The sequence below is a fragment of the Cryptomeria japonica genome, chromosome 1 (assembly GCF_030272615.1).
Source record: "Cryptomeria japonica chromosome 1, Sugi_1.0, whole genome shotgun sequence".
Lineage (NCBI taxonomy): Eukaryota > Viridiplantae > Streptophyta > Pinopsida > Cupressales > Cupressaceae > Cryptomeria > Cryptomeria japonica.
Window position 1 is genome coordinate 287,035,108 of NC_081405.1, and position 19,123 is coordinate 287,054,230.

The following is a 19,123-nucleotide window of genomic DNA, read 5'->3' on the forward strand; positions in this document are numbered from 1 at the left end:
AAACTTGAAACTGAATTTAGTCTATTAACATGAGTTTCTTTATACCCTAATATCATACTGATGAATCTCACATTGATATCTTTTACATCATTAACCCTTAGAGACCTCTTGTCAAATGTTGCACTAGTTAGGTCTATAACTAGGTCATTGGAAACCTTCTTAGTCTTATCTAGCCTTTTACCAGTAGTCGGTAACCCCGTGACAGCTTTCACAGCTTCCTTGGTGATCTTATGGATTGCATCTAACCAGAAAAATTCTCTATGTACCCTTCTTAAGACTATCCTAGTCACATCCTTTGGAAATTCAGGGATGCTAAGGATCTCTGTAAATCCCAGGGTCTCAATGATTTTGTGTTCATCTTTAACATTGCTAGTATTATCACATATCATGGTTTTAATTTCCTCATTTCCTAAGTCTTCAATGTTGCAGTGGATGTACATTCTGGGGTCTTCAACATATACAACTCCCTTAGGAATTTGAGAAAAAGCACCTAAGGTATCATCCTTCTTTGCTTTCTCAGGAACTAACTAAAATACGAGCCTAGGTCTTTTTATTACTTCAACAACAATAGGGTTTTCTATGTATTCAATTGCAAAGGTGGATGCCATGATTAAATACCTTTTACTGCCCTGGATGGATGATTTCTTGGAGTGTGCTTGCTTCTTTCTTGAAATACCTTAGCTCGAAGTCTTCGCGCTCTTCGAAAATTTGAAATCATGGTGAAATGAAATGGAGCCAAAACCTTAATTTTATAGTGTCTATTTGCCATCTACCACATTAATTGCATGCTGGTTAAGTATTCACTTAACATTGTTTGCCGGTAATAAGTAATTTTTCAACTTCTTATCTTAACGGAGGGAATAATAGCACATGTCTCATTAGATTGCTAAACCCTCAAGGAAATTTTCTTCAATTAGATGAAGAACTTCCTGCCAGTGGAGCACTACTCTATCCTTCCGGTGAAGCATCACTCTATCTTGTCGGTGAAGCATTGATTGGTTCTATCGGTGGAGGAGTATTCCCAATATTCAGATCAGCTTTCCTAATCCATTGTTTTGAGAATTCTTGCTTAACCTCTTCAACTTTTTCTTTACCTTTCAAGCTAGAAATTTTGTTGTCTACTAGTGTTCCTTTACTTCTACAAAATTTAGCAATATGCCCAATCTTGTTACATGCATAACAAGTTACATTATTTTTCTGAATAGCTTTGCCATAACCTATGTCGGTTTGTGTTCTGCATTGATTAGATAAATGTCCAAATCTTCCACAAACATAACATCTCACATTCATTCTGCAGTTTTCAGAGTTGTGACCTACTTTGTTGCATTTAGAACATTGACCGATGGGTGTGTTGATATTCTGATAATTTCTAGATCTACATTCATTTGCTCTATGACCATACTTATTACAATTAAAGCATTTTTCATTGAATTTATAAGCATTAGGTTGTCTTACCAGTTTGCTATGATCTTGAGTATTTGCAGTACCAGAGCTTTCACCAACTTCAAAACCAATTCCAGAAGTGTCACCTTTAGGTTTTTGATTCTTCAGCAAGGTGCCAAGTTCCTCTGAGCTTTTCTTGAATTTTTCTTTGTGTTGATTTGCAGTTTCCAGTTCTCTTTCCAAGATTTCTTTTTGTCTCATTAGTTCATTTGAGTCATTTTGAGTACGCATCAGATCTGTCTTCAACATGTCAGTTTCATAGCTAAGTCTTGTATTCTCATTTGCTGCATCACTTAGTCTTCTGGTCAATTCTTCTTCATTCTTCTTCCTATCCTCAATCTCTTTGCAAAATCTCATAGTCATATCCTACATTTCATTTTTTGTTGTCATGATCTCTTGTTTCAACTTGCTTATCATATCATTAAGTGATTCCTTTTCATCATTCTCATTTTGTAATTTTTCACAAAGTTCTCTTCTCTTATTTCTTGCAACAGTAAAATTTTCTTGAAGTGCCTGAATGATATCTTGAGCTACCCTTAAATCATCTTCTAGTTTGATATATTTCAATTTCTCTGCATCATAGTCTGTAAGAGCTCCTTCAAGTTGCTTCATCAGATTTTCCATCTTTACTGGTGTCAAGATCTTCCTCAAATTGTTAGGCTTCTGAAAATAGAGGACCGGGCTCTGATACCAATTGTTAGGGGTCCCACAGATACTGAGAGGGAGGGGGGGGGGGTGAATCAGTATCTGACCGGTGATTGGAATTTCTTAACTTAAAACATGCAGAACATAATATAACAGTGTAGTGGTATGCAATAAATAGAATCAAGTACATCCACATGAAAAGTACACCATAACACAAGATGTTCATGAGGAAACCCGGTGTGGGAAAAACCTCGGTAGGATTTATGACCCACAATATTCATTGACTGGCCAATAAGAGAATATTACTTACAATAGGGGCTTGCACATGCAGGAAGGCCAACTGCCTAGAGCTCACTGCTCAATGGGAAGTCTCATTGACTTACAATAAGGATTATACAAATCCAATATCTTGTACTACTTTACAATAGCATCTTTAATGCCTGATTCAGTACTGGTTCCTGCTCTGTCTTTACATATACCCCTTGACCTATATTTCGCACATTAGGTCTGTCTAATATTTTCCTTAATGCTTCTACTTCACATTCTTCACATTACAAAATGTCTACAATGATCTCTTTTATATATAAGAGTCATTTTACAATTTTCCAAGTCGGATTACAATAATAAATGAAATATTATATAACAAAAATCCTATCGGCCTCTATGTTGGTATACTTCCTTTCTTCTATGCCAGTGTCGGTGTCCTGAGTGCCAGTGTAGAGTGTGATCTGTTGATGCCGGTATAATTTCTTTGCCGGTGCCATAGGATTGCAAGGTTGCCATCAATGACAAAACCTTAAATCACATACAATGTCTCATTGGAGTGTGCATATGCCAACAATACCAAGCTCTAGGAGCTTGCTTCAATCCATATAAAGATTTCTTAATCTGCAAACCATATCCTTATCTGTTAATGAAAATCCATCAAGCTGCTCAATGTAAACTTCTTCTTCAAGATCTCCATTCAAAAATGCACATTTTACATGCATCTGATAAACGTTATAGTTCTTGTGAGCTGCAAATGCAAGAAACGGTCTTATTGCTTCAATTCTGGCTACCAGTGCAAAGGTTTTATTATAATCAATTCCTTCTTTCTAAGAATAACCTTTACAAACTAATCTTTCTTGGTTTTGATTACTTCACCATCTTCATTAAGTTTATTTCTAAATACCCATTTAGTTCCAATTACATTTTTGTCTTTAGGTTGGGGAACTAATGTCCAAGTATTATTCTTTTCAATCTGCTCTAATTCATCTTGCATTGCTTTTATCCAATGTTTATTCTGACATGCTTCAACAATTGATGTTGGTTCAACTTGAGAAATTAAAAATACCTCTTCATTTTCCAATCTTCCTCTTGTCATAACACCTTGATTTTTATTTCCAATTATCTGATTTTCTGAATGTTTCAATCTTACATACCTAGGTTTATTTTGATTTCCATTCACAGGTTGTTGTTCTTCAGTCATAGTTGAGTTTTCTGATGATGTCGGTATGACTGGGTCTTCATGTTGTTCTGCTGCAATCCATGTCAATTTATTTATAATCATTTCTACTACCGGTTCAGAACCTATAGATCTTGATTCTCCTCTAAAATGTTCATCTATCTTCACATTAGTACTTTCAATGATTTTCTGCAATCTTTGATTATAACATCTATATGCCTTGCTTCTAGTTGAATAACCAAGAAATATTCCTTCATCACATCTAGGATCAAATTTGCCAATAGACTCATCTCTCTTAATATAGCATTTGATTCCAAATATTCTGAAATATTTAAGAGCAAGAATATGACCGAACCATAGTTCATAAGGGGTCTTACCGGTTTCACCTTTGATGTGAACTCTATTGAAAGTACAAATCGTTGTATTTATTGCTTCTCTCCAGTACATATGAGGTATATTTTCTTCCATCATCATGGTTCTTGCTGCATCTAGTATAGTTCTGATCTTTCTTTCCACAACTCCATTCTGCTGGGGTATTCGGGGTGCTGATAGTTGTCTTTTGATTCCATTCTCTTCACAGTATGCATTGAATTCTCTAGATGTGAATTATCCTCCTTGATCAGATCTCAAACATTTGATTTTCTTGCCGGTTTCATTCTCTACCATTACCTTGTATATCTTGAATCTTCCAAAAGCTTCTGATTTCTCCTAAGAAAATCAACCCAACACATTGTAGAATAATCATCAATTATTAGCATAAAGTATCTATCACCCTGAGGACTTCTTGTTCTTCTTGGACCACTTAAATCAATGTGAATTAAATCAAGAATATTATTGGATTTGTCAGAAATGCTCTTAAATGTTGTTCTAACTGGCTTTCCCATTTGACATTCCTTACATACTGGATTATGAGGTTTCACAATCTTAGGTAAATCCCTTACTGCCTTGGTTGAACTAATCTTTACAATATAATCAAAATTCACATGACAGTCTTTTATGCCATAACCAACTTTCATCAATCTAAGCAATGAAACATGTCTTATCGTTGGTATTCAAATGAAAGATATTACCTTTAGTCTGATTACTGGTTGCAATTTCCAATCTAGCTCGGTTTATGATTTTTCATTTTCCATTCTTGAATTGTAATTGAAATCCTTTTCCCACTATCTGACCAACACTCAAAAGATTATGCTTTAAACCTTCAACATAATAAATATTGTCAATATTGTGCTTACCATCCAAAGATATAGTGCCTCTTCCTTTGATTAAACAAGCTTTGTCATCTACAAATCTTACTAGACCTCCATGAATTTATTGTAATGACAAGATTTTTCTTTTATCACTATTTATATGATGTGAGCATCCACTATCAATAATCCATTCATCCTTTTCTTCAGTTTTTGCTGCTAATGCATGCTCTACCGTTTTGACAATGGGTGTTGGTTGATCTTCCTTTAATGCAACAAATTCCCATCCACTATCTATTGGATCTTCATCAGAATCATCTGTAACACCTTCATCTGCATAGTAACATGACTTATCTCTATTTTTCCTAAATTTGTATCTTTGATTCAGGGTTAGGCTTATATGTTCTCTTTACCTCATCTCTTAGTCTTGAATGTCTATCAGGACACTTAGATGCCATATGACTAGCTTTATTGTAATTAAAACATTTGAAAGGTGCTTTACCTTCATACTTACTTCCTGTTGGACCTTTAGGCATCTTCCTTGCAAATAGCGCTTCAAGTTCTTCAAGCTCTTCATTTTCTCTTTAGATATCTTCAAGTTCTTTTGCATAAAGTGCTTTCCAATTAGATTTGTCAAATGATGATGAAGATGATGATGCTGATTGTTTGAAGGCTGTATCAGTCTTAATTGTAGCAATAGGGCCAAACTCTTCAAGCTCAAATGCGGAAAGTTTTCCAACCAAATTATCTCTAGATACTTATGTATTAGGCATTGTTCTCAACTCATTAATAGTTGTCACTTTCATTTTGTAAGCCAGTGGAAAAGCTCTTAAAACTTTAGAAACAATTTCATCTTCACTTAAAGATCCTCGACAATATTGTAATATTCCTAAAACAATTTCATTAAGTCTTTCCATAAATGCAGAAATTCTTTCATCCTCTTCCATTTTTAAATTTTCTTACCTGACCCGATAACATTCTAGTTTTGCAATTTTGATAGTAGAATCTCCTTCATTCAATGTTTCCAATTTATCCCAAATAGCTTTTGTTGTAGATCTGTCTAATAATCCCATGATTTGTTGATCTGATAATGCACTTAGAAGTGCATCTCTTGCTTTGCAATCATTCTCCAAGTCTTTAGCCAAGGTTGGTGGATTAGGGTTATTCTGATTAGGATCAACATAGCCATTATTTGTAACATCCCATATATCTCTTCCAATGCAATTCAGTTGTGTCTCCATTTTGATCTTCCATATACTATAGTTAGTTCCATCAAGTTTGGGATTGTTCTTCCTAAAGATATTTTTTGTCATAGGATCTCCTCAAGTTGTTAGGCTTCCACAAAAAGAGGACTAAGCTCTGATACCAATTGTTAGGAACCGGGAAGGACAACTGAGAGGGGGGGTGAATCAGTTGTCAATAAATTGCAACCCAAAAACAAATTATTCCAACTTAAAACTCAGAGCCGATAAAATAGATTAACAATTATAGTATTATCAGTACAAATTAATGCATGAAACAAAAATAGAAACAACACCCACAACACATGACAAGGATATTTTGACATGGAAACCCTATAAGGGGAAAAACCATGATAGGAAACCTTACCCACAATCAGATGATGCTACTGCAGATAGTAAGTGAATACAATAATGGGGTCTGCACATGTAGAAAGGCCAACCACCTAGAGCTCATTACTCAATCACAAAATAGGAGTCACACTGACTACACAGTTGGATGGTTAAATCCAATAACAATGTACTACTTCAATTTAGCATCTTCAATGTTGGATTCAGTACCATTTTAAGCTCTGTGCATGAGGACCAAATACCTTCATGACCTTTAACAACCTTCCTTCAACCTTCAGATGATATCTATGCAATTTGCACAAGGATCTACTTAGTTTTGCTCTTCACAATGATCTTCAATATACGCACACATACATACACTTCTTCGAAATAATATCTTATAATTATTTATACAAAACCTAAGACCTAATGATTAGGTCGGCTCCCAGAAGATATTACATTTAAATCAATTACAAACTAAGCCTTGGTGCAATACAATATGTCGACCTCAATACATTTACATGTTATCCAATCAATAAATCATTTCCAAATCATGTCATGCATATCTGGAACATGATATCATATGCCGATTCATAACCTGGACCTATCTGCCGATTAAGGCAAATATGTGAACCTGATCAGACCAATATGAAAAACTCTAAATGCAAACATCCAATTCATGTCTTTGACATAACCAAATGATCTCAAGATGATAACAAGTCATCATCAACTTCCCCAGCTGCCGGTGAAACATATACTGATAACTATGCATAAGCCAATATCCATGTCGGGACAACAATGTGTCAGTTCATTAACAAACCAATATAACCAGAGTGCCAAATAAACAATGTAGACCTCCAGAAAGATAAGTGTTGACATCAATGACAAAACCAATTCAACATATGATGAAGTCATCCATAATACCAACAAATTCAACTATTGCATTAGTCATTTACCAAGGCAATATGGCTGGTAGGTGTAGTGGTGGAAATAATCCACCTCCAACACCTAATCTAACCTTCAAGTTTCCCAATCCTCCACAAGGAGCCAATGCCAATCTAAAAAAAATCCCTCCTTCTGCTCTTCCTCACTTTTGTGTCCTTGTTACAGAAGATCCAGATACCTTTATTTTTGAATTTGATCTCCTATGCAGAAGCTATGATTACACTACAGATGGACACCTCTTAAAGCTATTTCAATATACCTTGAAGGATTCTTCTCTCCATTGGTTCATGTCTCTAGGAGAACATTTTGTCATTGACTGGAAAAACATGAAAGAAAAATTCCTCGAGAAATACATGGATTATTGTATGGGAAATGATATGAGGGGAGATGACATTTCCAGAATGCAGCAAAAAGATGAAGTGTCCCTAGAAGATTATGTAGGAAGGTTCCTTTTTAGTTTGAAGAAATCCCAACATAGTCACTTGAGTGAAGATTCACAGAATTTGTTCTTAAGGGGAGTCAATGAAGAGTGTATATATTCTCTTAACCTCATGGCTAGAGGTGATATTACTCAAGCTACATGGAATGACATACAACTACTCTACCAGAATTATTCAAGAGCTGTATTAAGGAAAACCAGAGGATACAAGTACTTATCATCAGGAAGAAATCCTAACTTTGGGATCTCAAGAATGGAGTTAACCAATCCGCTAAAAGATTTTCAACGGGATATCATCAACAATATGGCCACACAAATTAACACTCTTCAAGACAAACAAAAACAAGAAGCTACAGAAGCAATGTTGTCTAAATTTTGTCCACATTGCAGAGAAAAAAAAAGGAGTGTAGATGTCAAAAATTGGCAAATATTGACAACAAAATGTATCAACCAGACTTTCATCAAATTGAGGATGATGAAGGATAAATTTTCTTTGTGGCACAAAGAAATCCATGGGTTCCAAGACAAGGTATACCACTTGATCCTTTATCTTTTAATGGTACATATTCATATGCATCTAATAATCAATGGGAAAACCAATATCCTCCTAATATTGGCAATTATGGGAACTCGTAATGGAACTACCAACCTACTTCATGATGTGGACCTCAAGATCAATGAAAACCACCTCAAGAAAACTGGCAGGCTTAGCAATCCATTTGGCCCTAATAACAGCCTTGGAGAGGACAACAATGGCCTAATTAGGTTAATCCACCTCCCACCATGCAGCCAGCTATTATGGCACTTTCAAAGGTTCTGCCAAGACCTACTCAACTTCCTACACAATTTGCACCTAATCCTAACAATAACCCACAATAACAACTTGTGTATTGAACAGAGTTTAACCAATATCCTACCTACTTAGTTAATATCAATGATTTTCATCTAAGGTCAGGACAAAATTTGCAATCACCAGTTACTCCAGTAATCACAGAGTTAAACAATGAGGAGGAAGAAATAGTTGAACCTACCCTAGCCTTGTCACCTAATGATCCTAAGGATACAAACCCTTCATCCCCTCAGAGATTGGCTCAATCAAAATCTGTTCCTAAGCCATTTGATTTCTTGGATCACCTCAAGCAAGTCTCCATTAAAATTCCTCTTTTCTAGGCCATTAAGGATATACCTATATATAGAAAAGCTATTAGGGAAGCTTGTTTAAAGAAACCTAGATGGAAGAAAAAGGACCCTACAATAGTTCATGTCATGGGTAAACTAGCTGACATTATGTTGGGAAAAGTGATCATGCCTAAGTACTCAGACCCTGGTAGCCCAGTTGTTGCAATTATGATAAATGGAATCATGATTCAAAATGCTCTCATAGACCTAGGAGCTTCTATTAATGTAATAACCAAGGAGATTATGCAAAATCTAAATTTGGCCCATACAATACCTACTTATACAGTCCTCCAACTAGCTAATAGTTCTACAATTAAACCATATGGTATGATAGAAGATATTGTAGTAACTCTTGAGTCTTGGGAGTATCCTATTGATTTTATGATTCTATCTCCTAAGACTACTTTTGGAGGATATCCAGTTATCTTAGGAAGGCCCTGGCTAGCTACAATAGATACTTATATTGGTTGCAGATCTAGGAACATGACTATTTCAAAGATACTACAAAAAAAATTGACACTCTTTCCACCTACTCAACCTCAAGAAGAATAAATAACTTCATCTGGCCTAATTTGGGAGATGAATCTGAAGAAGATGCCAAATTTGTGGTAAAACTTATGATGCTTGATAGAGGCCCTCTTCTCCACCTCTATGATGAAGATCATCTCTTGACACAAGTGTTGAACAATACATGTACACAAGAAGCTCCAACCTGCTGGTAATTTTGAATGCTCTTTAAAATAGCTATTACAAACATCTGATTTGCTTACTCCAATATTTGGTCAGTCCTTGTTACCTCATAAAGTCAAGCTACCTAGTGTGAATGAAGCTTCAATGAGAGAAATGACCAAAAAAATAGAAGTGGTAATTGGAAGGCAACTCATTATCAACAATTAACTTCAACACAACAGGAGCAATCATTGAGAGATTTGTTGTAGGAAAAGAAATCTGCATTTTCTTTGGACTACACTAATATGATAGGCTTAGATCCTAAGCTATGCACTCACATAATTTACATTCAAGAGAACACTAAACCAATCAGACATCCTTAGAGAAGAGTTAATTCAGCCCTTAGAGAAATTATCAAGACAAAATTACAAAAGCTATTGGATGCCGGATTCATCTACCCCATCTCAGATAGTCAATGGGTCTCACCATTGGTAATTGTTCCTAGAAAGAATAAAAAATGGAGAGTAGGTATATATTACAGAGCATTTAACAAAGCTACCAAAAAGGATCACTTTCCACTACCTTTCATTGATCAAGTACTCGCCTCTTTGGAAGGTAATAAATATTTCTCATTTCTTCATGGGTTTATTGGTTATAATCATATGTAAATTGCACCGAAGGACCAAGACAAGACAATTTCACTTGTCCCTAGGGAACCTATGCTTACTCTATCCTCCCATTTGGGTTATGTAATGCTCCAACTCAACATGTCAAAGAGCAATTCTAAGTATTTTTGCAGACATCTCACACAATTATATGGATGATTTCACCACATATGATGATGAATTTCAAGAAGCACTTGATAATCTAAGGTTCTACAGAGATGCCAAGATCATAATCTATCCCTCAAAAGTGAGAAATTATTTCTTATGATGCAAGAAGGAGTAGTCTTGGGACATTACATCTCAACCAAAGGAATTCAAGTCGACCTTGATAAAATTAAGATAATCCAAACTCTTCCAGTCCCTAGCAAGAAAAAAGATTTATGTAGTTTCTTAGGGCATGTTGGTTACAATAGGAGATTTATCAAAAAAAATAGTACCATTGAAAACCCTTTGTATGGACTTTTGTTAAAAGATGTCTACTTTCAATGGAAACCATTGTGTGACAAAGCATTTTAAGAACTCAAAACAGTACTCACACAAGCACTAGTCTTATAAGGACCTGAATGGAACCTGCCTTTCTATATATACACTGATGCCTCTAACCACATAGTAGGAGCATTTCTTTCTCAAAAAGAAGGAACCATAGAAAATGTAGTGTATCTCATCAACAAAAATTTGTAGGGAGCTGAACTCAATTACATTGTAACAGAAAAGGAGATGTTAGTAGTCATATATGTTCTCAATAAGTCCAGACATTACATTATAGGATACCAAGTCTTTATTTATACTGATCATACAATAATAAGATACCTTATGAACAAACCAGTTGTTTTAGGAAGGCTAGCAAGATGGCTCCTCTTGATGCAAGAGTTTGATATTACCATCATTGATAAGCTAGGAAAGGCAAATGTTGTTGTTGGTTTCTTATCTATACTTGCACACCATCCTGATGAGCCTATAATAGATGACTCTTTTCTAGATGAGCATTTGTTTTCTATCATAGTGCACATACCATGGTATGCAGATATAGCTAATTATTTAGTTATGGCTAAGGTGCCTAACTTCTTCTCCCCAAAGGATAAGAGAATTCTGATTGAAAAGAGATTTCCATATACATGGGTAAATGGATGTTTGTTCTATACTGGACTAGACAATGTTATGAGAAGATGCATTAGAGAAGATGAAACATTTGACATCCTTCATGCATGCCATGATGAACCTTGTGGTGGTTATTTTGCAGCCAAAAGAACAGAAATCAATATACTTAACATAGGGGTATTATTGGCCTACCCTACATAAAGAAACAACTAACTATACTAGGAAATGGGAGGATGAGAGGCCCAAAAATGTTAGATGAGATGCCCCTACATCTACAGGTAGTTGTTAGCCCATTTCATAAATGGGGTATGGTCTTCATTGGTCCAATTGATCCTCCATCCAATAGAAAATCCTACATCCTAGTCTGTACCGACTACCTAAACAAATGGGTTGAAGTCAAAGCAATGAAACATGCCAGAGACAAAAGAGTTGGAGAGTTCCTATATGAGGATATATTTATCAAATATGTAGTACCTAGAGAACTTATCACAGATCAAGGTGCACAATTCACATCTAACTTGATCGCTGCTATGATAGAGGAGTATAATATCAGACATAAAAGTCTACACCCAATCATCCTTAGGACAATGATCAAACTGAAGTGACTAACAGAGAAATTGAGGCCATCCTCACAAAAATAGTTGCACTACATAAGAAAGATTGGGCAAATTGCCTTCTAGAAGCAGTCTAGGCCTACCGAACATCCTGGAAAACAAAAACAGGGTTTACACCCTTTCAGATAGCTTCTGGTAAACATGTTTTAATGCCCATTGAATTTGAGCATAAAACTCTGCATACAACAATAAAATTGGTTATGCATTTTTTCAGAGGCACAACAAGAAAGAATACTACATCTCAATTAGTTGGATGAATTGAGGAAATCAACATTGTAGAATACACTTTTAGTCTAACAACACCACATGAGGTGGCATGAAAAATATATCAAATCTAAAACTTTTCATGCTAGGGACTGGGATTTATTGTATGATTCCAGGTTTAAGGATAATCTAGGGAAATTATAAACATGGTGGCTAGGTCCTTATGAAATTGATCAAGTGTTTGACAATGGCGCAATCAAGCTAGAAATTATTGACAATGCAAGGTTCAAACTGCTTGCTAGTGGCCATAGACTCTGCATGTATCACAAACCAAGCACCAAGGAGGAGTTTCTTAAACAGTTTCAATCACTTCCAACTCTTCCTATAGCTAGTAAAGGTGATCCTCCGGGTCCACCACCTAATTAATGCCAATTGTCACAAATCATAATAAAAATTCCATGTATACCTGGAGTTTCTTTCTTTGTTTCATTCCACATCATCTCCATATCATTTTTATTTCTTGTCTTTTATTTCACTTCCACCAACATAATTATTCTTTGAACATTTCAAAAATAATTTGCTCTTCCATCGCACATGCCAGTAGTCATCATAGTGTGCCACAATCACATTACAATGCACGCAAGTATATTTTCACTCTCATGATGAAATATTTTTATTCAGAGTTTTAGTCATTTCATTCAATTATAAATAATTATGATTTCATTCCTATTTCCTACCCTTACGCATGTGCGAATAGTGCATCTACCTTCAGTTTGTGGGGGGGCGGGGGGGGATAGTTTCGAGATAAGATATTACTACTATTATTAGGTCTGTACAAATTTGAATAGGCATGTTAACTCAGGTCAAACAAATGGGTTAGTTTTTTAACCATTGTAAAAGTCTAGTTTATTCCTAATTTTGCAAAATTTTAAACTTTTTTTTAAAGATGAGTCTATGCAAAACCTTATGTCATTTGAAATCTTATCTAGTACACATCATTTCCTCTTGCTGTCAAAAAGAAGAAAGCTTCATATTTTGGGTTACATAGAAGAGATTTTCTTGAAGAGGATAACAACTGCAGTAATGTGAGGTTATCCTATTAAAAGAGAGCCTACAGACCACAGTTTGATATTAAATGATCAAGATTGTGAACCTTTGTATAGAGGATGTGGGTGGTTAGATTATTTCCTAAAATTATACACTTATGATGATGATGTAGCGCTCAAATTTGCACAATATTTGAAGAATGGTATGGTTGTGGTGAAGGGATTGAGGACTCCTGTTATGCAAGAGCGTATTGCTCAAGTTTTTGGTATTCCTAGGGATGGTGAACCGTTTTCAGAAAGTAAAGATATCAGGTCTACTAGAGCACAATTTATAGAGCATGGTGACCCTCCCTTGGAGGTCACTAAGAAAGGAACTAACAGGTTGTCTCTTCTTCCTCTCTGGGCTCAAAGGGTAACCTATATTATTAAGTACATTACTTGTGAGGAAAGACAATCTCAATTGCACTCTATTCATTTCAAATTATTATGTCATTTAAGGCATGGTAGGTGGATGAATGTTCTGAATTTCATTTATAATATACTTAAGCAAATGACAACTCAGGTACAAAAAGGCAACCTTCACTTTCTGTCACACCATTGCTTAATTCAATTGGTGGTTGAACAAGCCCTAGTAGAAGTCAACCCTAGGATTAATTGGGTGGATTTTCAAGCTATAAGTGGAGCCCATCCACTAAGGCAAATTCCCATATCTAAAAATGCTATAGTAGCTTCATCCTCTAGACCTACTAAAATTCAAAGTGAAATTATTCTCATGAGGAAGAAGATGCCACTCCAAAGGTGTTGGACACAATGGATCACTGAGAGGGGGGTGAATTAGTGATTTAAACTCTTTTCTTTCAACAAGGGGATATCAGCAATATAAAAAACAAACTGAGTTCTAATTGGTAGCTCAAACAATGCAAACAAGGTGTATGAATGGACTTGCTAAAACATCAATATAACACATGCACATAGATGCAACACACAACACCATATATATACAAGGAAAACCTAATGTGGGAAAAACCTCAGTGAGAATAGCTATTGGAGATCTTCTACTCCAATCCAGCCTCACAATGATTCTCTGATTACAATATTTAGGGCACCAACCCAAGGAACACCAACTCAAAGGAGAACCAACCCCTGGACAATTTATAGGATACAACCTAAAGGAGCTATAACCCCTGCACTAAGCTACAACTTAGTGAAAACAATATAAAACTCAAATATACAAATGAAATCACTATTGCAAATGAAGTATGTAAACCTTACACTATTTTTCTCTCCTGGTTTTAGCCTTACCAGTCTTTATACTCTCCACTCACTCTGCAACTTGACTTTTCCGATCACTTTTCTTAATCCCCTCTCACAATGACTTCCCTCTCTCAACTCACACTCGATCACTTTTAATCAGGCACAATTTATGTCAGTTTGTCACCTCTATGTTCAATGCACTCTCCACCGGTTGTTCTTTAGATTGGTTTACTATGCTTCTCCTTATCAGTCAATAATTCTCTCATAAACAATTTAAGTGTTTATATCTTCACCTCTTAGACAATAATTTCATACTTTTCTTCACTCTGCAGCAACAACAATCATAGTCTCAAGTCATTATATTTAAACTTGATCTTTCCCACCAAGAATCAATTCAAACTTGGGGCAATTAGGATTTCTTTTACTCAAGAAAATATGCATGAGATTCGATCCAGCCTATCTTGGATCGATCACCTATACTGGAGGAATGCATCTGTACACATTTTTCATTATCCAATGCATACTTGCTAAAGATAGAAATCTCGTACATGATTTTCTACCTTGAAATCTGTCAACTCATAAAAAGCTCAGTTGTTTCCTTCTTGAGAGCTTCTTGAAATTTGATTTCTTTTCTTTGATCCAAGCATCGACTACTCCTTGATCTTTCTCTATCATTCTTCCTTCCTCAAGTCGCATCAGTCAGTTGCCATCCTGTGATTTTTGGTTGTTTCATTAATGTTGACTAGTTATTTCAACAACCATGTCGATGGAGGCTTCATTGACCTCTACATGATTGCCACCTCAGCTCCACATGGCATCACAATGGTCATACACTCATCTCACCAACACAAGGTTGGTTTACACTTGAACATTCAAAAAACTCATACCAGTACAAGCCTTTACTAGTGAGACCTTCACCTCCTTCTAACTAGTAGTGCACACTACACCAGTAGCACATTTTCACCTTCGGTGATTTGAGATTACTTTAACATTCTTCCTCTTCATCATAAATAGGCAGCCAACTACCAAACCAATTTATACTCTACCAATTATCACTCAACATGCTAACAAACACATGCATCTCGCCTTATACTAGTGAAGTCACTAATAGTATTAATAAGTACTTGTCTTCCACTATACCAGTTGACAAGCCTTCATGTTAATCTTCTCTATACCTTATTTGTCTTTCACCATACTAGTTCACGCTTCTTTATACCAGATGTTATACCTCTACCGGTAGCATTCCTACAATCCCGGTTGACATCAATGACAACTCAATGCCAACAATCTCCCCCTTTGGCATTGATGTCAACATTTTATTTTCCATTTTCTCTCCCCCTTTGATAGAAATGAAAAAGGGAACCTTAGTCTGACACCAATAAACTCACGTTTGACTACATCTGGTTAATACACACTCTCCCCTTGTGTCCATGCATCATGATTCAAGAGTCATAAGATAGTAGCAATTGTTGACTCCCCCTGAATCATGCAATCTGCTGTGCATTTAAGTGTTGTAGATGGTGGGACAACTCCAATCTTTTGTCTCAAATACTCAAATGGGCCCAAAGGAAGTGGCTTGGTAAATATGTCAGCAATCTGCTCATCAGTGGGAACATACTCTACTATGACCTCCTTGTCAACTACCCTCTCCCTCAAGAAGTGATACTTGATTGCAATGTGTTTTGTTTTTGAGTGCATTACTAGATTCTTGGAGATGTTGATTGCACTTGAGTTATCACACTGGATTGGAGTAGGTTTCAGTATCTCCACCTGTATATCTTTTAGTGTCTGCTTCATCCATAAAACCGGAGAACATGTAGCAGCTACTATGTACTTTGCCTCAGCAGTAGATAGTGACATTGAATCTTGCTTCTTACTGTGCCATGATACTAGTCGATCTCCTAAATATAAAGCACCTCCACTTGTACTTTTCTAATCATCAATATTTCCCGCCCAATTTGCATCAGTATAAGCTTGCAAAGAGAACTCTCCTTTCTTTGGATACCATAGACCATAGCAGATAGTTCCTTGTAGATACCTGAAGATTCTTCTGACTGCATTTAAGTGAAATTGTTTAGGATAATTAGCCTAGAATCTTCATACCATGCAAATAGCCTATACAATATCCAATCTAGATGTTGTTAAATACAATAGACTACCAATCATAGACCTATACAATGTTTTCTCATCTTTCAGTGATTCATCCAATTTGCTCAACTTACAACCAGTAACCATGGGAGTACTTACCGGTTTCTTGTCCTCCATTTGAAATTTCTTTAGCATGTCTTTCACATGCTTGGTTTGGGAGATGAAAATTCCTTTCTCCTTTTGTGAGATCTACAAACCAAGAAAATAGGACAACTCACATAGCAAGGACATTTCAAACTGCATCTTCATCTAATCCGTAAATTCTTTGCACATGATATCCTTGTCTCCACCAAAGATAATATCATCCACATATACAACAATTATGATCATGTGATCTCCATTTACCTTGAAATACAAGTTGTTGTCTACATTCCCTTTCTATAATCCTTGCTCCTTCAAGTATTTGTCTAATCGTGAATACCATGCTCTAGGAGCCTACTTTAAACCATACAGGGCTTTCTTCAACCTGCATACAAAACTCTCATCTTCATGTAACAAGTACCCTTCCAGTTGTTCCATATACACTTCTTCTTCAAGATTGCCATTGAGAAAAGAAAATTTCACATCCATCTGATATACTTTATATCCCTTGTAGGCTGAGAAAGCTAAAAACATTCTTATTGCCTCTAACCTAGCAACCGGTGTAAAGGTTTCTTCAAAATAAATACCTTCCACTTGAGCATACCCTTTGCAAAATAACCTTTCTTTATGTTGGACTCTCTTACCTTCTTCATTCATCTTGTTCCGATAGACCCATTTGGTACCTATGGCATTCTTGTCTGCTAGTCTAGGGACAAGTTCCCAAGTCTGATTTTTCTCAATTTGTCTCAATTCTTTATCCATGGCATCTATCCACTTTCCACTTTTCCTAGCATCATCAAAATTTTTGGGCTCTACTTCAGTCATGAGACATAAATTTACTTGTTCACCTTCCCAGGATAATCTCCTTCTGGTCTGCACACCTTCATTCCTATCTCCTATTATTTGTTCTTCCAAATGATTCTTCTGCACATACCGGTTGGGGATCTTGTTTGGTGCATCTTCTACCAGCCCATTTTCAGATTGTTCTTCATATTCAATATCTGAATCATCAATGTAAGGTGCCGGTGCTGATTTTCCTTTATGTGAGTCTTCATCTATTTTCACATTTACACTCTCAACCACCCTTCTCAATCTCCTGTTGTAGCATTTGTAGGCTTTACTATTGGTTGAGTATCCCATGAAGATTCCTTCATCACTTTGGGAATCAAAACTTCCTAAACCATCAACATCTCTCTTGATGAAGCACTTACTTCCAAACACTCTGAAGTGCTTGAGTGATGGTTTCCTTTCATTCCATAACTCATAAGGAGTCATTCTACTGTTCACTCTTAATTGTACCTAGTTTAAAGTGTAGACAACAGTATGAATTGCTTCCTTCCAATATATATCCATTATCTTGGCCTCATTCAACATAGTCCTTGCCATCTCCTTCATTGTTCTATTTTTCCTCTCTACCACCCCATTTTGTTGAGTTGTCCTTGCAGCTGAATACTGTCTTCAGATTCCATGTTTCTCATAGTAATCAACAAATTCATTGGAAGAAAATTCTCCACCCTGGTCTAATCTTAAGCATTTTAACCAGTGTCCACTTTCATTTTCTACTATCTTCCTGAAAATTTTGAATCTCTCAAATGTTTGTGACTTATCATGTAGGAAGGTTACCCAAGTCATTCTTGAGTAATCATCTATGAACATCATGAAATACCTTTCTCCAACCAATGCTCTTGTCCTTGTTGGCCCAAATAAGTCTGTATGTATCAATTCCAAAGGTCTTGAGGTGTTATATTCTTTTATTTTAAAGTTGACCTTTGCTTGCTTACCTCTGACGCATTCATCACAAAATGTGCTTGTTGGTTTTATGATCTCGGGTATGTTTCTCACATATCGGTTCTTTCTTATCTTAACCAGATTATCAAAATTCACATGGCCTAATCTCCAATACCACAGCCAACTTTCATCAACCTATCCCATCATGCATTGGGACTCATAGCATTCCTTTAGATTGTAGATATTACCCTATGTTCTCTTTCCTTCTGGTACCACTTGACTGATACTCTACTTCCTTATCTGACACCCGATAGAGTCAAATGAGAACTTGTACCCTTTGTCACACATTTGACTTACACTTAGAAGGTTATGCTTTAGTCCTTCAACATAGTACACATCATGAGCCTTGAGCTTGCCATCAATATTCAATCTACCCCTACCTTTGATCTTGATGGAGAAGTTGTCTCCAAACCGAACTGAACCGCCATTCCAATCATCAATCTTGATGAACTTTTTCTTATCTCTGGTCATATGATTTGAGAAACCACTATCAACTACCCATAAATTCCTTCTTTCAGCATGTAGAGTTGTCTATACAATCAAGCTGGACTCTATCCTATTTTTCTCCTTCTCTACCCAAACCGGTTTCTCTTCTTTCTTTTCCTCTTCTGTCACTTTGTGTTCCGGTTTTAGTTCCAACTTCTCATCTGGCACAACTCTCTTTTGCTTGTCTGTACTTAGATGACAATACCTTGATATGTGACCA